Below are 20858 nucleotides of genomic sequence, written 5' to 3' on the forward strand. Positions count from 1 at the left end.
ACATATGTAATTCAATTTTTCTGATATCTTTTTTGCCATCATATCTACAATATATTGACTAAATAAGTCCCTGTAATGATGCAATGTATTAAAACGACTACAAACCTATCAATGGGCAGAACACACAAATAATAGAATAGAAATACTTTATTAGCAATAAAAAAAACACTCACACAACAATTTACAATATTAATTAATAATAGTATTTGATTAAATTAAAGGTATTAGGTTTGGCGAATGGTATATTAATCTTACTACATTAAGTTATTTTAGTTTTTTTTTATGGAATAGGAGGACAAACGAGCGTACGGGTCACCTGGTGTTAAGTGATCACCGGCTCCCACACTCTCCTGCAACACCAGAGGAATCACAAGAGCGTTGCCGGTCTAAGTTTGTTGAATCGCTTCTTTTTCAAAAGTAGTTTTTTTTATTTTTACCTTTTAGTGTATTTAAAAGGTTGATCGGTAAATTACAGTAGGATTTTTTTGATTATATCAGGTAAACTGCTTATAACATTTTGTTGCTTTTAATTGTCGTATATCAAACACGGACGAGTAAAAAAAGAAGGACTCCGCGCCGTGATATTAGCAAGTGAAGCACCGTTATGCTAGTGTGTGTGCAGTTACGAGGGATACTAGTTACACAATTTTCTCCCTATATATATATATATATATATAGGCCACAAATACTTACATAGTGTCACTTTTACACTTTATCACAACTTACGACGGAATTTTTAAAATATTTTTTTGAAACGCAAACTGATCTGTCAGAGACGATGACCATTCTCATAATGGCCGCCTTTTGCCCTGTAGTAGTGTAAGTACTGTAGTAGTTTAGGTGCTACACTGTTATGTTAGGTGACACGGAGTCCTTTTTTTAACTAGTCCGTGATATCAAATAGTATTTTTTTAATTAGCTATGAGCAGGCCTACGAAAGGTGCCCTTAAATAATATACATCACAAGAAACGGGAATTGAAAAAAGGAATCGACTCCGAAAAAATGCTGTTCGAAACTCTATTTCATGTTCTTTTAACATAGTGAAAGATCGTGCAGAACGATTGTAAAGCAGATGATGACAGGTAGCCTAAGAACCACTTATCGGGGCGAGGGTTCATAATAATATGTAATCAACCTAAATGAAATCTCCTAAAAAACCGTACACAAACTAAAATTACATCATCCACGTAAACAATAATTTCTATTAAATAAAAACAACTGGACCAAACTATGTTAAATTTGTATGGGACCAAATTACAACTAAAGAAAAATCATGTAAAGAATTATCGGATTATTAATCTTAACATATTCGGTTTACATACATAAAAAATAAAAATACCAACCGAATTGAGAACCTCCTCATTTTTGAAGTCACCTACCTACTGAACCGTACGCGCAACTAGAGCGGCTTTTTTCTTTAGACAGTCAAACGTCCAGGCAACCAGAGTGGTACAGTCGACTTGCGTATTTATTTTGTGTTATAATCTGTAGTGTGAGTGAATTAGCTTGTCAAATACGATTTTTTAAGACTCTATGGTAAGTAATTGTAATAGGCTTATCTTTAAATATCAAGTATCCGAGCAAAAATTAAATGAAATAGTTTATTGAAAATCGCTTTGCGGGCGGAATTGTCATTTGTTTGTTTTTGTAGTGTCAAGTGTTTTGTTATTGTTTTGTGTATATTTATTTGTTCTCAGTTAATGAAATAATATTACAGGTAATTTTTTATACCTTAGGTTACATTATTGGAGTTTTATTAATATATATTAATAATTTTTTTGAGGTAATAATGTAGCCTATATATCACCTTTATACCTAGGTAACACTGAAAATATTTAGAAAATGAAAAACGGCTTAGTGTAGAAAGTTGCCAATACTTTTATTGTTTTTCGAAGTTATCTCCGTCCCTCTCTACACAACGTCGAATTCGATGGAAGCACTGAGAAAAGCAGTGGGCCTATTCTTCCTTAAGCAGTGGGTCTCTTCTATGACATTTTCGTACGCTTTCACCGCATCTTCAGGGCTCGTAAAGCGAATATCTCGAATTTACCTTTAGTTCTTGGGAATAAATAATAGTCGCAGGAAGCCAGGTTAGGACTGTATGGCGGATGACTCATTATCACGACACCTGCCATAGTCAAATATTCAACAGTCCGTTCTTCGGAGTGCGCTGAAGCATTATCGTGGTGAAGGAGGATCCTGCTTCGAGGGCGCTGCTGTCGAAATTTTTCCAAGACAACAGGCAAAGAGCGATTAACATACCAGTCTGCAGTAACTGTTCTATCATCTTCTTGCACAACTGTCGCGACATGATCTTTCCGACCAAAGAATGAGGCAATTATCTTTTTTCCTTGACTTCTTCCTTCCTTTACCTTAGTTGGCCGAACCTCGAAAGGAAACACTCACTGAGCTTATTAGTCTTTTGGTTACGGGTTCAAGAAGCCAACATGAAAGTCATAATAAATCATTGATAGAAAATTTTCTCGCGTTATTTTAATTTTCACGTGTAACAAGAGTCTTAGATTTGCCGCCAATTCACAAAAACAAATGACAAATTAATGCAATATACAACATTAGATTACCAAAGAGTTCTAAAATTGAAATTAAAAAAAAAAAATCATTTGCAATGTTTCTAACTGGCATAACATTTTCAGTGTGGCCCACGTATCACCCGGGGATAGTGTAGCTTCCCAACAGTGAAATTATTTTTCAAATTGGTTCACAATGGTTCAATCAAATCTTTCCTCTTTATAATACTAGTACATAATTTAAATATGTAGGTGGATGGATATTAAATAAAAAAATGATTTCTATGATAGATGACCGAGTAATCCTATAAAACGTATAAAATAAAGATTTAAATGATTAAATGCGTGAGCATCATAAGTAGACGAGGAAGAAGCATTTGCACAAGATAAGTGTGAGAGGTTGAAATATATAATATGGAACAGAACAAGAGTGCTCGCACCACTTGTGACGAGATCCATATATCATCCCAAACCTCGAACAATGGCGTCGTTTTTATCTTTTTTATTTAAGTTTATACTCACGTGATCTGTAGGGACAGAATAGGGACTTGTCTGCTTTTATTAGGTTAATACTCAATCATCTTTTTATGTACTGGCACGTTATCAGTGCTTGATTATCACATTGTGGTAATTGAACCAGAGGAATTAGGAAAATACCGGAGAAGTACACGTACCAGACTTGGAAACACCATTGCTATTGAAAAATTCCATTACAAATATTATCATGAGCTGTTAGGTTAGTTCAAGTATTAAAACTATTTGCAATTGTAAAAATTTTGAATGTGTAAAAAAAATAATATTTGGGCCTGGTAATTTTGCTGATAGGAGCCGGATAGGCCACACACTCCGGAAGGATCCCAACCATATACCGAGGCAAGCCCTAGATTGGAACCCTCAAGGAAAATGCAAACGTGGCCGTCCAAAGCAAACCTGGCGGTGGACTGTCGTTGACGTAGCGAAAGACATCGGAAAGACTTGGAGTGAAATTAAGAGAGATGCTAAGGACCGATCGCGATGGAGATGCACTGTGGATGCCCTCTTCCCCAGCTAGGGGATACGGGAACGGGCACGCCCACTTTTCATATTATACAAATTCCTCCAACCCCCTACTTCCTGTAATGGTCAAAACCATTACGATACTGCTGATGTTCTATAGCTCGTACAAGATTGTTAAAATCCGTCACGCGACGAACGTCACGACGTCAAAACAAATTAAAAACCTAAAGTCCAGAACTACAAGACAATTGAACAATAATGGCATATTGATAAGTCGTATCGTCAATCTTGTTTTATCTCCCGTTCACAGTAACTCGGCTTTATTGATTAATACAAGTAATTTGTTATCGCGCAAGAAGAACAGAAAAGATGATTTATTAAGGACGTTAACTATAGCAAGCAGACACAGCGTAGGTGTTAACGTTAAAATTATAACAAGCAAGTATAAACGAGCTTGTCTTAACTTCAAATTTTCGAGAGTTATCATTATACTACAAATATCAGTTTTCACCACAAAATTAAAGTAGTGTCTGTTTGAAATATTAAATAAAACATTTTACTAAATTAACACAAATGTTTGGTACGTGTATTAGAAAGTGCATTAGCTTTTTAATTTATGCGGTATTGAAACAAACTATAACTTTAATGGTAGAGCGATACGATTAAATAAGCAAAAAGTATTTTACTCTTATTGAAACATACCGACTAACAAAAGAAGTATACACATTCTTAAAAGCCTTAAAAAAAGAGATAGTTATGATAATAAGTGGGTGAGTCGAGTCAGTCACGAAATCAACAAATCTCAGATTTCAATGATTCTCAGAATAAAACTTACATAATAATTGATAGATACTGTATTAAAGTATGATATGATAGTGTGTTTTATAAATCATCTAAGCATGCCTTATCTTGAAGAGTTCGTTCGCGAAGCATTCCTTAATCCTAGCACCTACACTTTAAATTGTTAAGGAGTCGAAAGTTGCTCTAAATGTGTAATTGTGTAACAAAATATGGATAACTCGGCGTCCGTTCTTATCTGTTTTCACACCTTTATGCGAACGAGTATCGAGTGCTTAGATATTAATCATCAATAAAATTTTATAAAAAAATCTATTGTAATATTTATTCGTTATTTTTGTCCAATTATCGCAACGATCTTATAAGACAAATATGTAATGAGATTATTTGTTTGATCGCGCAGTGGAAATCCTTTCGACAAAAACGGAACTGAATTGACCCTTTTAATTTGTGATTTCTGGTTGTAATAGAGTTTTAAATCTGACGTCACGCCGAACACAGGGGGAGGCAGCCATCTTAGGTTCTAGAGCGGGCAGTGGCCATTCTATCACAGAGTAGATTTGTATAAAAAAAAGAAAAAAGTTCAATGCTTTATTACAATTTCACTAGTGATATTATTATTTAACGATAGATTGTCAATTGACTTTATTTCTTACAATTTAACGGCCTGACAGCGTGTTATTATAATAAATCTAGGTATATCGTGATATGAAGTTAGCAGTGTAAGACGTCGAGCGTTCTGATCATCATAAAACGGCGGCGAGGACACATTTGGCTATGTATTTTCTTCGCTCGATAGTCCACGCCAAATTGTAAAATCAATTATTACTCTTATATTAAGATGAAAAACCTTTCTAATGTGGGCGAAGTTCCTATACATAAATTATTGATTTGTTTCTTGTGAAATAGCGCTTGATAGATCCATATAACGCTGGCTTGTAGCCAAAACGACTAAAACCAAATACGGTAGCCAAATTCTACCCAAATCCCTTAGAAAGTCATGTTGAGTTTGAACATTCTACAGCTGTCTCAAAATTCAACATCAAGCTGAAACCAGACGATATGATAGATGGTAAGCATCATCAGGAAAATCAGAAAAAAATCCATCCCATGTTCTTTAGAAATTATGGCCATTAAACAAAAAAGGAGATTATTGGTTGGTAGATGGTTATTGTGGTGAATGTTTTTTATTTTTCCAATTTCAAACGTATCACCATAACCTCCAATAACATAATATCTTTAATTTCAATCAAAAATAATAATACGATTGCCCCAAATTTTCTTAGATATACCACTTTTTGCCGAACTATGAACTCAACACATTTTACAAAATATCTCGACTTATACATAGCCTCTTTGTATATCGTATACACATGATTTGTATTCTCTAAAAATATATTATTCTAGCAACTATTGGTAATATTTTTGCGTGTTTTAAAAGGGCTACAATTATAACGTTTTAGATGCGAGTATTACATTAGCTGGTAACATATAAATAAATAAATGATAGTTCTCAAAACATAAGGTAAAAAATAATATTGTAGCAGACGGCCAGGTCGTAACTGTTATTAATTAGATATATATTGATTTTATAATACATAAAATTCTCGTGTCCCGGTGTTGTGTCATTTGTGTCTAACCTTATATTATGGATCTCGACAACACGAAAGATATCGACAAAAATAAACATAATAAACTTTGCCGAATCTCGCCAATTAAATAATCCTAGCAAATATTTCGACATTCGTGAGCCACAGAATTCTAGATATGCACAATTTTAAATCAACTTTATTATTAGTATTAGGCTTCCCTTAATTATATTAATTAATTAATACAGGGTGGACCAAAAGAGGGGGGTGGAAAGGTTACGCATTGCAAGAGCGGCCAATGGGAATTTAGTACCATGGCGTTGTTTAGCGGTAGTCAACGTGCATTTTGTGTACGCGAGTACTATCGAAACAACGATTCTGCGACCTTAGCTCAACGAAAGTTTTGCAATCATTACAAGATACGACACAAATATCAAGCTCAATCAGGTGTATTAATTAAAAAATAGGTGCTCAAGTTTGAGAAGACGAGTTCAACAATGTATTTACGTCGATCTGGCCGGCCTAGAACGTCAAGGCACCCCGAAAACGTGGAGCGAGTAAAATCGTCTGTTCGTGACACACCTGGACTATCAACTTGAAAGCGGTCTGCTGTCCTTAACGTGCCAAGATAATGATGTATTAAACCGCATTCTCAAGAAAGATTTAAGTCTACATTCCTATAAAATCCAAATGGTGCAGGAATTAAGGCCTCAGGACCATGCCACTAGGTTGCAGTTCGCGAACGAAATGGTAGAGTGATTCACCAGTTTTACAAACATTTTTTTCTCAAGAAGGCACACTTCCACCTAAATGGGCATGTTAATAGACAAAATTGTCGTTATTGGAGTGACACTATGTCATGGTGATCAAATACCCCTGCATTCCAGCCAACCAACCCAGTAACTCTTGACGAATTAAAGGATCGTATTCGCACAGAAATCCAAAACATCTCAACAGAAACATGTAAAGCTGTCATCGAAAATTTCCGCTATAGATTGCAGCAATGCCAGAATAATGAAGGATTACATTGGATGATGTGATTTTTAAGAAATAAATTACCCTTTTGTTTACTATCGAAAACAATAAACAATTTTGATCTACTGTAATTAGTTTTTTTTTAATCATCATCAAGACTTTTGGTCCACCCTGTAATTACTCTTTATTACTTTATCAAGTTAGGCATTGAATATTTGACGTTTGAGTATTTTTGTTGCATCAGTTTACATATTATTTTGTAATTGAAATGATTTGTACAAATATAAAGCTATAAGTGTTAATTTGAAAAAGTGGTATTGGTGGTGTTCATCTTTTCCGATGTGGTGGTAAATGTAAAAAGAAAAGAAAACTGTCGACTTTCATAAGTGTCGTTTGCTTGACTTACATGAATAAAGTGATTTTGATTTGATTTGATGTATAAAGCAGAATTAATATAAATACTATTAAATAAATTAAGGTACTGCTATTTATACATATGATGACAGATAAAATATCTTATTTCCACGGATAACGTTGGTTCCATACTACATGTGTTTGGGACTATAAAAAGGTTTCCTATAGGATCGCTGCTTTTTGGCGTATTTTTTCGTCTAATGAATCAATTTATTTAGGCACTTGCAGTCTACGAAGAATCGTGAGGAAAGATGTAAATACATTCCATTAACCTTTGAACACTCCCATGTCACTCAGGTGGCTGCTGCGCAGCAGCTCCAATGGTCCTGATTCTGGTAATCTGAGGTGAACGTCACACTGACGATCGCAAGCTTGCAAAGTTTGTATGAATGATAACGTAAAGACACTAGCATTGAACGTCAACACTGATGGAGTGTCACGTAGCTTGTGGTAGACTTGATGACTATAGGATATCACTCGGGGTAAAAACGGTTTACATATGTAGGGTCAGCTATTACGCCCGAGCAATGCTCAACAGCCTCTCAGCTTGTCAACCCAAGCGCGACTTGTGTAACGTCAGCTAGCGGAGCACGTACCCTCATGATTCCTAATATAATAAGTTAGTACCGTACAACATGGTTAACATTAAAATGCACGTCAATCTTAATATTTTTTTAGTGGTAAATACTTGTTAATATATTATTCATATTAAATACTTTGCACTTCATACATAATATTAGCAAAGTCACACTAATTGAACTTATAATGAACCGCACTGCATTGATTCCACAAGCATAATCACTACAATATGGGAAGATGAAATGTGAAATAAATAAAAAGTAATAATATCTTAGTATTTATTATATATATATAAAATTCTCACGTCACGGTGTGCGGGACCGAACTCCTCCGAAACGGCTCGACCGATTCTCATGAAATTTTGAGTGCATATATTATTTTTTTAATTTTTTTGACATTTTTTTTTAATTTGTTTGATTATGAGTCAGCATTAAAAAATACGTACAACTTCAAATTTTCACCCATCTACGATCAACAGTTACTTTTGTATCGCGATTTTAATATCAGACGCGATTATAATACAACGTTTGCTGTGTCAGCTAGTATATATATATATATATATACATCATCATCCTCAGCCGAAAGATTCTCCCCCAATGATTTCCAACTCCGAGCATAGCTCTCTCTATAATTGCCCTCTGAGCTTTGTCATAAGGCCCATAGTTAGCGATCACGTCTGCGTACCGTTAGTCATAATATCTGAAATAAATATATGAATTATTTTCAATCACGCTCGAGCCACAGTGATACGCGGAGTGCATAGGTCGTCTTAGGTTCTCATAACTAATATTAATGCTCTAACTCTATGATCATATTTTCACTTTAAGGATATCTTTCTACTCATTACTAAAACCAATAATATGTAATATGAAAGTCATAATAATTATGTAATGTTTAAACTTTTATGCAAATTAATTAAAAAAATAGCGTTTAATATATTCACAATATCCTGCGGCATTAATAATCAAGTTGATGGGTTTTGTAAGTAATTGATAATTAGCATACTCTCCGAGAATATTTATAGCGAGAGCATTATCCGCATACTAGTAATTGACATAAACATTAAAATTGTAACTTACCTTTTGAAAGCCGTACTTTTAAATATCTTCTAAAAATAAATAATTAAAATTCATAGATGAGTATTGATAAATAATAGTTTAAAAAAGCACGCTTTTTATAGAAAATCGAACTAAAAACAATAGATGAAAATTATATTAATTAACAAAAATATTATTTTGCAAATTGAAAAATGGAATATTTTTTATCAAATTAATGTACTGTTATCGGTCTTCGATAAATCTACGAAGTTTGAACGAAATCTGGGCCTTAAGAGTGGGTCAAATGTGTCGGTTACAAACATACAGGTGAATAAAAAGCGTGTAAAAATGGATTGATTTGATGATCTGCTTAAATCTCGAAACAAGATCTTATTTTTGATGAAAAAATGATGTAATTTCCAATAGATATTTCTATGAACTTTATTTTATTTATTTTTAAAAAGGTTATGGTCAGTACGCCATACAGTCTAGTCTGTGGTTAAGTACTTATTTATTTATCTGTGTTTGTATTCTTTATAAGATAGCTCTGACATTTGTATCCAAAAGGGTCAATATGAGTCTTGTTAATTAAAGTTAATAATATCATAGATCTCAACTGGGCCAAACTATAACGAGATAATATTTTAGTGTATTTAATGTCTCTAAAACTTTTTCATCATTTTCGATTTTAGATATTTCCCAACCGTAATAAAACAATCTAAAAATATCCATCATTTTAAGGTATAATTAATTAGTTTTTCTAGTCTCCGTAATAAGTATATCAATATTATATCTTCAACAATAGTTTTGAAATTAACACATAGTTAATTAATTAAAATACTTTTTTATTGAAAGAACTTATATGCTATAATAAATAGGTAAAAAAATTTAGTGTTAAATCCATATTATTAAAATAAAAACTAAAAATGCAGAGTAATATGTAGGTTAGGACTTATTATGTGAAATAATAATAGGACTTATATATGATATTGCCTTTTTGGTGTACTTTTATATTAAAATAATAAATACAGTTCGCAATATCAATGTTCTATGTCAGTTGCGCGCGAGACGTCAAGTCAAGCGCTTGCTTTGCATACTAGATATTTTTCTGCGCATACCCGCATTTATAATATTTATTTAAAAATATAAGATGAATGTTGGTAGTCTTACTAAAACTTTTTGTGATTCGAGTGGGAGTGATATTATTGAGGTGGGTATGAGGATAGTGGAAGTGCAACCTTTGTTACATCAAGAGGTAATGGTACGGGAATGTTGTATATAGAGAGGATACGGTTGATGAACTTTGCCTTGAAAGAATAAGCCCCGAAGTAGACCGGCGACTAAGGTAAATATATACAACTAATAAGTATATAATAGAGACAACTGAGAGCTCTCACGGTGTTCCTCTTCCGCAAGCTGGAGGGGCACCTAGCTATTGGGCAATGGGTCTCAGTGAATCAAACCTGTGCAGATTCTGCTGTGAAGCCCCTTATAACCTCATACACATCCTTCAATAATGCGAAGCCATTGACAGAATCAGGCTTGGGTATTTTAAAATACCTTCACTCAAAGCAGAGGACGTGCCCTGTCTGGACCCTCTGAGGATCCTACGCTTCTTAAAAGTAATAGTTCTTGAGAAAATATTTATATCGTGGCACAGTAAGTTCCAACGTTTCCAAGTTAGTAACCTAGATTTTTCCACAGCTCATTTTTTTAGGAATTCATGGGTAGGCGCGCTAACGCAGGCGGGGGACTCAATAGGTCCTAGTATTTAAGTGCATCTAAATCCCCTACTCATAATAATTATAATAAGGTTATTATGGTGATAATGATGAATTGAATGCGATGCTAGAAGTATATTAACGAATTACCGCTCGAATCGATTGGGCCCTTTTAACTCAACCGGAGCCACATTTACAAGCCTCCAATATTCTCCTCCTCGCCAGACCTGGCCCCAAACGACTACCGTTTCTTCCGCGATCTGAATATCTTTTTGCATGGAATATAATTTCTTCCTAACAAGAAATAAAAAAATTGAGACCCGTCACGGGACGCCTGGTAGATGTGAAACATCGAAATTATTTTGTGCAAGTAATAGGCACAAAAGTACAGATTATGACAGGAACTAAATATGGAATGATAAAAAAATACATCAATTAAAATCATGTAATACTTATATAATTGTTAAAATAATTATGCAAGTTCTGTTTTACCACAATAAACAGAACTTTTGAAATTCAAAGTTAGCACAAGAGATAGTACTAAGTAATATGTATAGATGGCGGTAACAACTATATAGCGTGGCGAAGCGTCACCAAAGCCTGTATCGCCACGCCAACAAGCAAGTTTACCCTCCGCCTATAGATGTTTCACATCAAAAAATGCCTTCAAAATGTTTATTACATCATAGGTCCTAAAACGCATCCTCCTAGTAGGTCTGTGTTTTGTCTCAATAATAATATCCCTCATGTTATAACAGATGGGTTCAGAGTTCACGTAACAAATCCGACATGTGTAATGATAATACACACAAAGGATTTATCTCGAGGCTCAGCGGCTGATAAATTGTCGACGTACTGCCAACTGACACTCATTCGTAAGCTGGAACATTATGTTCGCTAGCGGCGTTTTAAACAACTGAAATGGATTACAGGTTAGACTGAACCTAAAAGGAAATGACAATTTAAAATATCCTGTTTAAAAATAATTGACATTTCACCAAAGGAACGAATTATTATTGAAAATAGAATGTAATATTACAGATTAAATCAAAGCGTTACAAAGATATTTAAGAAACAAAACAAATCAAAATTATAAAACAAGTTATCTTATTTTATAGAGCTTACAGGAATCATACTCTCAAATCTTTTCTTACATTCTATAACCAAGCATCCCATCGAGCTGGCAAATAAATCACACTGTTGTGCTACCTCAAGTACAGAGTTTAGAAAACAGATGGAAATGAATCAAAAAAATTATCACCTTTTTGAATCAAGTATTCGACTTTTCCACTGTGAAAAATCTGCAAACTAATGTGTTTAATGTTAAAGGATTTATCCTGATAAAAACTGATATTTTTTGTTGGAACGAATAACTTTGATTTGTAATAATGGAATAAATCATAAAAAACTGCTAAAAGAAAATAAAAACTTTTTTATGGAATAGGAGACTGGAGGATACGTGCGTGGGTATCTCGGAGGAAGTGATCACTACCGCCCAAATTCTTGCAACACCAGAGGTATGATAGAAGGTTCACGCTTTGTTTAAACGAACCATTTCTTATCGATCTGGATGCTGAGTGGCACTGCATTGTAATGGACATGACGTATCAATGGTAACATAGGCTGAACATCCAGCTGTCTCGTCCATTAATTTCATAAAAAAATATACTGTTGGGAATTCGTTCGACAGTTTGGTTTCCCGCCAAGACAGTGACGTGCGCCTGACTCTCCAAAAGAATCTCCGCGACAAATGCAGAAGAAGACGCCTGAGGAATACATTTAGTTTGTACCTCTTAAGGTCATAATAACCCTGACAGGGTATTCTATTGGTCTGTTCATCTGTCTAGATTGTTTTTGTCGCGTTATATAATTGATCAGAATTTCTATATTTTGTTTATGTCAGATTCTAAACGATCCCAACCTAAAACACAGCTCATTAAGCCTTTTATTGTAAACGTTTGTCAGTATAACTACGGACGTATTTCATTTAATATTTCCAGTAGCAAGGACTCAGATGGAACTAGGAACTCAAAATAAAGAAGGAATTTTCTATTTCAAAAAAGGAACCTTGTGTTATGACATCCAAATAGAACAATTTGACAACCGAAAAAAAAATCTGCATTTCTATTTCGGGGTTGTATTCATTGTATGGAATGTAGGTCACGTTGCTACGTCACGCAAAATAATGGATACACAGTGACGTGTTCTCAACTGTAACACTGGCTCATGTTATATGGAGTAACTAGTTTAGCCTACTATTATTTCAAAAACAAATTTAGACCTTTAAGTTATAAATACTAAACAATAAACAATATTTACTTATTTATTTATTTATTTATGAACTACCAACAGAATTACATGTGATACATTAACATTAAACAAGTCTTAGGTGCTCGGGATACACATAATTATATTTATAGGCAGTTACAGCATGTACACAAATACAAGTCGCACAGAAAGTTAAAATTTATATAATAAGTAAAGGCTAAATAAAGTTATGTAAATGTTAAATTTATATAATGAGAGGTAAAAAAAATAAAAATACAAGAAAAATAATAAAGAAAAAAATATTCACAATTTTTATATCTATGTGATATCTACCGCTGCAGAATCGAGTGTCTTAATTAATTTATCTTTAAATTTTGTTATATTATCGCTGAACAGATCAATTGACTAATAAATTCTCTTTACTAATAAATTCATTATATAGTCTACTTACTAACAATACAAAATTCAAATTAATGCGTTAACGAAATGAACACTGGAGAATTCGAAAACCCCCTGGTTGCTAGTTATATGTTTTGCGGCTGCAGATCCCCCTCACACTAGCTATGTACAGTCCCTGGAAGTCCTACGGCCGTTTTCAATAACCTTTCTATCTTGAGTTTAACTTACTAGACGTAGACAAATCTATCCTTTTACCCATACTTACATTACAATAACCTATTGACAGGTAGCATTGGACTGTAACTATATTGGACATAACTATGGATAGATAAGATCTTGTCATTAAACGGTGACAGCAATGTATCCGTAAGTTAACGACAGGTAGCATTGGACTGTAACTATATTGGACATAACTATGGATAGATAAGATCTTGTCATTAAACGGTGAAAGCAATGTATCCGTAAGTTAAACTAAGGGTAGATAGGTTATTGAAAACGGCCTTAAGTGACGATATAGTTACGTCTGGTTTAGGCAGACAATCAATAACTGCAGCACACCGTCTCAACTAAAAGTTAATATTAAAGGTTCTGTCCCGGTAACAAATCTTTTAATTTTTTTACACTGAAGCAGTTTTGAATTTACATTTTAACATGAATCTACATGATCTAAAATTGAAAGATGGAGCTATATTATATATAATTTCCTAAACAAGTTCTAAAAATGTAAGCAGTATTGAATATTACTGAAATGATAAGACTGCTACTAATTTTCCATAATTGGGAGTCAGTTTTATACCTGTATAAGCTATTCACAGCCCGTTTAAAGGAGATAACAGAAATAAAGAAGAACCAACCAACTGAACAAGCATAAAAAGTGGAAAGGGAAATTGAAAAACATCAAGTTGAAAAACGTCAACATGTTGAAGTACTAGGGGAAAGGTGGGGGAAGCGAGAGGATAAAGAGGTATGATCGCATCTATACTTATTAAATTATACTAAATAAAGAGATGTGTAAGTATTGATTTTAAAGAGTCGCTATGAGTTTTTTTAACAATCAGACCGGAACCTGCCACTAACAATAACATAATTTGCAAAAGATCCGCTTCGAATATCATTATAAATCTCCGTTATCAACTTGAGCTTGATCGCCCACAGTCGGCAATATTTAATGATGCAAAGCTCAGACCTAATATTGCTGTAGCGAAGTGAATTTAACTTGTAACAGCCGCTTCTCCTCAATTATCAAACCCTAATTTTGCTGTGAATATTTTATTATTCAAACAAATTTGAATGAGCTTCTATTCTAATAATACGAAAATTTGATGGTTCACTGTAACTTAACTAGCAAATTAAGTACCTTATTAGTTCGTAGAAGCCCACGCTGCCTTAGCACAATGATGCGTGTCCATAAATCTCATAGCGTCACCAAGAGTTATGTCAATTTTTTTCATTAATATTGGTTTTTATTTTGTTTTTCATTCAAACTCAATCGGTATTATATATGAATAGGGAGGAAAATTCATTTTAAAACAGCTGAATAGCAAAGTTAAATATACAGTCTACGTACTATGAACAGTTTGTGCATAACATGTATACTTAATTTGAATTTTCAAAACTTGTACATCGGTTTAATCCATTATAAATGTGAATCTTTCTAGATTTCCAATCCGTCTGAAGTTCAGCAAACGTTCTATATTACTCGTAATCAGTCAGCAAAATGTATTGAATTCAAAATCAAATTTAAATTAACTTTATTGCGATTTCAAAGATATTCTATTGCACATCATGCTTTAAAAAAAATATTTCGCCAATCGAATTCGCCAAGTCTAGCAAAAAGAAGCGGCATGTCCGTACCATCCATTTCTAGAAGCAGTTCAGGTAATTTTGGATCCCCTTTAACTTTGTTGTGGATAAATTTAGAAGCCTGAATCCTAAAGCCTGAATCCTAAAGCCTGAATTCAGTAAGTAAGCATGCATTGTATAACCAGGGTCTATTTCAATTTCAGGCAATTTCAACCAGTAGCTTAAGAAGTTTAACAAGTCAAAGTTTCTTTATTTTGTCACTCACTGAGTGGCTGACTCATCGATCATCAAAAGTGTAAGACACTTCTAGCAGACAGAAGCTTCAAATTTATAATAGAATAAGTGATTTGTGTACAAACCAAGAAAACACTAAAATATTTTACAATTTCCATCCAGTTTTCTAGATACACGAACTGTATAAAATATTTTGTAATCCCATATATTAGATATGAGATTACAAAGTTATTTATGCAGTTGGTGTTTGTGTTGCAAGTATACGAGGCACTTTCGAGAGTCGCATCTAACTAATATCGACCTTGGAAGTATTAAGGAGCAGGAATTCTCAAATTGTGAATACAATAGACAAAAAAGCATATGGTAATCCAGATTTGTGAAAAATTTTAACATCAAAGCCTTCAAGAAAACCCCATAGAGACAATAATGTGCTTTGAGAAAAACTATAGCTGAAGCTCAATAAGTAATACCGGAAAAGAAAAGAGAATACTACCTAGAAAAATAAGAATAGCTCATGGGACATACAGTGGGCCTTAAGAAAATCCTGTTGTTGGTATTCAAGGAGTAAAAGGTAGCGGAAGGTATCAACAAACCTATATTAACATAATTGTCCAAGTCTCGCAACTCAATTCTTCGACCCTAAAAAGTTATGAGATCAATGTAATACCAAGTCTGTCGATTTATTTAGACCTTACTTAAGACTCCTTCTATCTTAAGTTATTATAACATAATTAGCTAACCTAACACTATATTAAAATTGAAAATATTTCGTGTTTTAAATAACTAGTTTGACTTGGCTATCTAACTAAACAATATAAATATATTAACTATGTATTATTTATGAGATACATTGTGTTTTAAAAAAAAAACATACAATATGTTTTAATCAAGCTAATTCAAATCAGCCCATGTATAATATAGGGCGGGAAGAAAGTCTTTTCGCATATGGGTAGTATGTATGACTGGTTTTGATAACATTTAAAAGGTTACATTTAAAAACAAAAAAAATAAGTGCAATGTTGTTTCCAGTAGGTTTCCACCGATTTTTCATTTATTTTTCAAATGTCAACATGATTTTAATAACGAAATTTAAATTTTATTACAAAAAAGAAAAAAATTCAACATATGGGAAACTGCATCAGGTTCAAATATTTTTTGTATTTTTAGAGTATTAGATATTTGAATCGTTTTCAATCCGGGAACAATTTTGATGTTACGGATAAAATGGACGCCATTATTGAAACAATGGAGCAATATTGACATATCAATAATTACAACATAGCTGACGAACTGAGAACTGACCTCAAATCAGTTGAGACCCATTTGAAAAAAGCACGCTTTTGGGTGTCACACGAGCTCACTTAAAAAAAATTATAAACCGTTTCCTTATTGAGACGAAAAGAAAACGGACTATATTTGAAAGAGAATGATAACTTGGTGATAAAAGTGGATCACATAGGACCAAAACGTCCCAAAAATTTATGATCACAGGTTGGCCCGGCTTCACAGACTGGCAAAACACGGGTTAACTCACAATGAAGTTGCTACTGTGTCTACGGTGGGATTGGAAGGGAATTGTGAGTTCTTAGCTTCGTGTGTTACCACTTGAACATTATTAACATGATTGAAATAAACAATTCCGTATTACGTTGGAATAACTGTTAATTTAATATTTCTAACGAAAAAGTGAAATCTTTAATTTGAAATTAGAATTTGTACAATTTTTATAAATGGTCCATTCATATAATTGCCGTGCCCTAGTTTACAAGCCGATTATGCTTTTAGCTGTTGATTTGTGAAAGCTAGCGATGAAAAAAGTATAGAATATTTACAACCTTAATTTGCATTTCTCAACTAAGCTTTACTGTAAATTAATTACAGAATTCAACGAAATCTAATGATCCTGTGCTGAATAATACAATTTTATTTGTTTCTTCCAACGATTGAAGGCATCAAACTATAAAGCTATTCCCCCCCATTGCTCTATAATAAATTATTAAGTAAACTCAACAATTGAATAGCAAATTAATTACTAAATGCAATCAAATATAGTTTTGACAATTAAATTGTAAACGTACTCTTCCTTACTCTCTATTACTGCTCTAACTTGTATGATGTTATAACTTATTAGTAGCTCATATTGGAACTAATTCTAAATTATACTCTGTGTTTCTTTCCTGTTCTTTGTTTCTTGCTACTTCTTCTCATTAGCTCAATACTTTACGAAGGAGCGGTAAAATCCATAAGAAAAAATTTTTTTTTTTACATTTTCGTGACTATGAATTCGTGAATGAATAATGTGATTTGATTTGTAACATTATTTTAGTAAAATTATGTAAGTATTAATTATGTAATTTAAAATGAGACTTAAGATCTTGTATCTTGAGATGCCGAGCGCAATTGTAGTGCCGTGCGGAGTGCATTGTAATGGGCAGCAACGTTATATTGTTATGATATATATAGTATGGTTAACGCAACTAAACTGAAAGTTCAAAGAACTTAAACTTCGTTAGTTCTGAATAACCTGAAGGACAATTAACCCCACCAGTTTCTCCAGTGGAAGGCTCCTTTGCACAGTATACCGGCGATAGATTATGGGTACCGCAACGGTGCATATTTCTACCGTGAAGCTGTAATGTGTAAGCATTACTGTGTTTCGGTGTGAAGGGCGCCTTAGCTAGTAAAATTACGGATTTAATTGTTATTTGAGGAACGAACAAAGGATAGTACCAACTCTTTATTTGCTATAGATAAGAAAATCATTACGGATTATTGTTTATAATTAATTTACCATAAGCGATAAAATCAAAATATGTTTTCAAGTTTTAACAGCCAAATACCAATATTAGTGAATTTAGGAAAGACTTGGGATAGAGTGGAAAACATGGTTTGGGAGTTTCTTAACAGTTCACCTCCCCATGTCAAAACCCCTTTACGAACTGATGTAGCTTAAATTCGTTAACCAATTGTTGTAAAATCATTTTATGTTTTTGTATGTACTCCTCATGGTAAATAAAAATATTTCTATCCTTTTTTTTTCTGTTTCACTTATTTTATGATAACCTCGTACTTTTTTTATCTGCTATAATGATGTACTAGCACTCTGTGTGACAATATAAGTGACTGTGGGAACTAATTTAGACTAATTTAAAATAATATTTAATGTAATTAGTTATTGATTATTGTGTTGGCGGTGCTAATAAATAAATAAATAAAAACAATTAAGATAACGCCGGGAATCAGGTCGTTTCTTATAACTAAGTACAATATTGAATAATGACTACGAGTAATCTTGTAAGTAATGAGTGTTGAGTTTACACTATAAGAGATACCCAATGACGTTCTGAGACACCGTACCATCTAGATCGTATTATCAATGACAACAATCATAATACAATTAAATGAAATTTAACACTACTTGAAATATTCCGAAGCCTTACGTTATAGGTTCTATTTTCAGTCTTTAAATAATTGTAAATTTCTTTGAATTCTATGTAAATTATGCCTATTGAAATCAAAGTGATTGAATTATAACGAGCTGACACAACTATTCTCCAAACAATACACAAAACTGTTTTCGTCCCGTGATCTGGGTCAAGGGCCAATCCCTGTGCTTCCTACACATTAATACTTTGTGGAGCTCGTCCTAATTGATCTGGACAGCTTCCATTGCTCGGTCACTATAAAGATGTAATGATACTAATTCTAACAATAATTTACGTTATTATCTTTATGTACCATGCTTTACATCCTCAATTGAAAATTCCGAAAAAGTTACCTTATTGCCAACACTAAAACACCCAATGTCCTAATAAACATTACATCATCCAAACGGATTATGTAAGGTTGTATTGACTTTCATAATAACACTCCTGTGTTTTTTTCGATCCCTTTAAGCTCAACTAATTTTTTTTAAGCTTTTATTCCTGGAGGGTTGTTGTCATATGACTGATATTGTTGATCAGATGACATACGCGAGACCGCGGCACAAGATAGGGATAAATGGCACAACCTGGAGGAGGCCTTCACCTGCATGGGGGTTCCTATGGAAGAAATCAAATAAATATTACCTTAACTAATAAATACTAACAAAAATTACTTTATTTCATTATAATTGTTTAGTTCATAGGAGCAAATAAAAGGGCTTTTTATTTTATTTTATTTCATTTCATTTCATTTCATTTCATTTCATTTCATTTCATTTCATTTCATTTCATTTCATTTCATTTCATTTCATTTCATTTCATTTCATTTCATTTCATTTCATTTCATTTCATTTCATTTCATTTCATTTCATTTCATTTCATTTCATTTCATTTCATTTCATTTCATTTCATTTCATTTCATTTCATTTCATTTCATTTCATTTCATTTCATTTCATTTCATTTCATTTCATTTCATTTCATTTCATTTCATTTCATTTCATTTCATTTCATTTCATTTCATTTCATTTCATTTCATTTCATTTCATTTCATTTCATTTTATTTTATTTTATTTTATTTTATTTTATTTTATTTTATTTTATTTTATTTTATTTTATTTTATTTTATTTTATTTTATTTATTCATTGCTCGCTGCGTCATATCTGTATGAATTTCAAAAAACAACATTTTCGTTTTACGCGCGTTCAACACTGCCAGAACGTCGGGCGCCGTAAAAAAAATAGGTTATTCGAATCCTTGCCATTTTTCTTCGATATTTTTATTGTTTTGTGTATAAAAAATGAGCGATTCAAGTTTTGACAGATATTTTATACGCTGCAATGGAGGATTTAAAGCATGGGTGTAGATAAAATAAATAATTATTTCATTAATATTTGGCTTATTTGTAAATATTAAATCAGTAATGGATGATTTTAGGTTTCTACTAGGACTGGCTGTTTTAATGTTAGCAGTAAGCTGTTTCAGAATATTTTAAAGGATTCATATTATGGGTGTAGATAAAGTCTTGTATGCAACTGTTGATAATTAGGTATATACTAAAACACTCATGTGATACTATTATCACACCAGGCGAAGCTGAGTTACCCATAAACCCACAATCGTGTTTTAATAGCCCTTATTACACAAAAGTTGCCCAAATAACTTCTATGACACAAATGTTTTTAACAATTCTTTTGACTTTCGTAACTTTGTTTTGATTATTTTCTGGGATTTGTTGTAAAAGCATTTTCAATAGACTTACCAACTCAAGTTAACCAAGTAATAGGCATAACAAGTTTATGTATGTATTATTAGATATTTACGTATATAAGTCATAACAGGGATATCCAATTTGAAGAAATTACTCCTATGAGGTCATATGAGGTACAATGTCTAGGTGTAAGTTTGTTGCTCTTTAACTCAAAAACTTCTGAATGGATTTTAATGAAACTTTACAATAATATAGCTTATAGATCGGAATAACACATAGGCTATAATTTATAAAGTTGTAAGGTCCAGTATCCAAAATAATACGATAAATGACAGTAAGTAGGAATAAATCTGCAATTTGTGAGATATTCATGCGTGCGGT

At 32.9% G+C, this 20858-nt stretch overlaps 1 protein-coding gene across 1 annotated transcript in view; it reads right to left on the bottom strand.

Moving 5' to 3' along the window:
- Positions 1-274: 274 nt before the first annotated feature.
- LOC126975463 (uncharacterized) overlaps positions 275-20858 on the bottom strand; it is a 258862-nt gene continuing 238278 nt past the window's right edge. The window contains exon 2 of the mRNA XM_050823381.1: positions 275-316. The gene's annotated coding sequence lies outside the window, so the exon portion shown is untranslated. The remainder of the gene's footprint in view (positions 317-20858) is intronic.

Source organism: Leptidea sinapis, chromosome 36 (assembly GCF_905404315.1).
Source record: "Leptidea sinapis chromosome 36, ilLepSina1.1, whole genome shotgun sequence".
NCBI lineage: Eukaryota > Metazoa > Arthropoda > Insecta > Lepidoptera > Pieridae > Leptidea > Leptidea sinapis.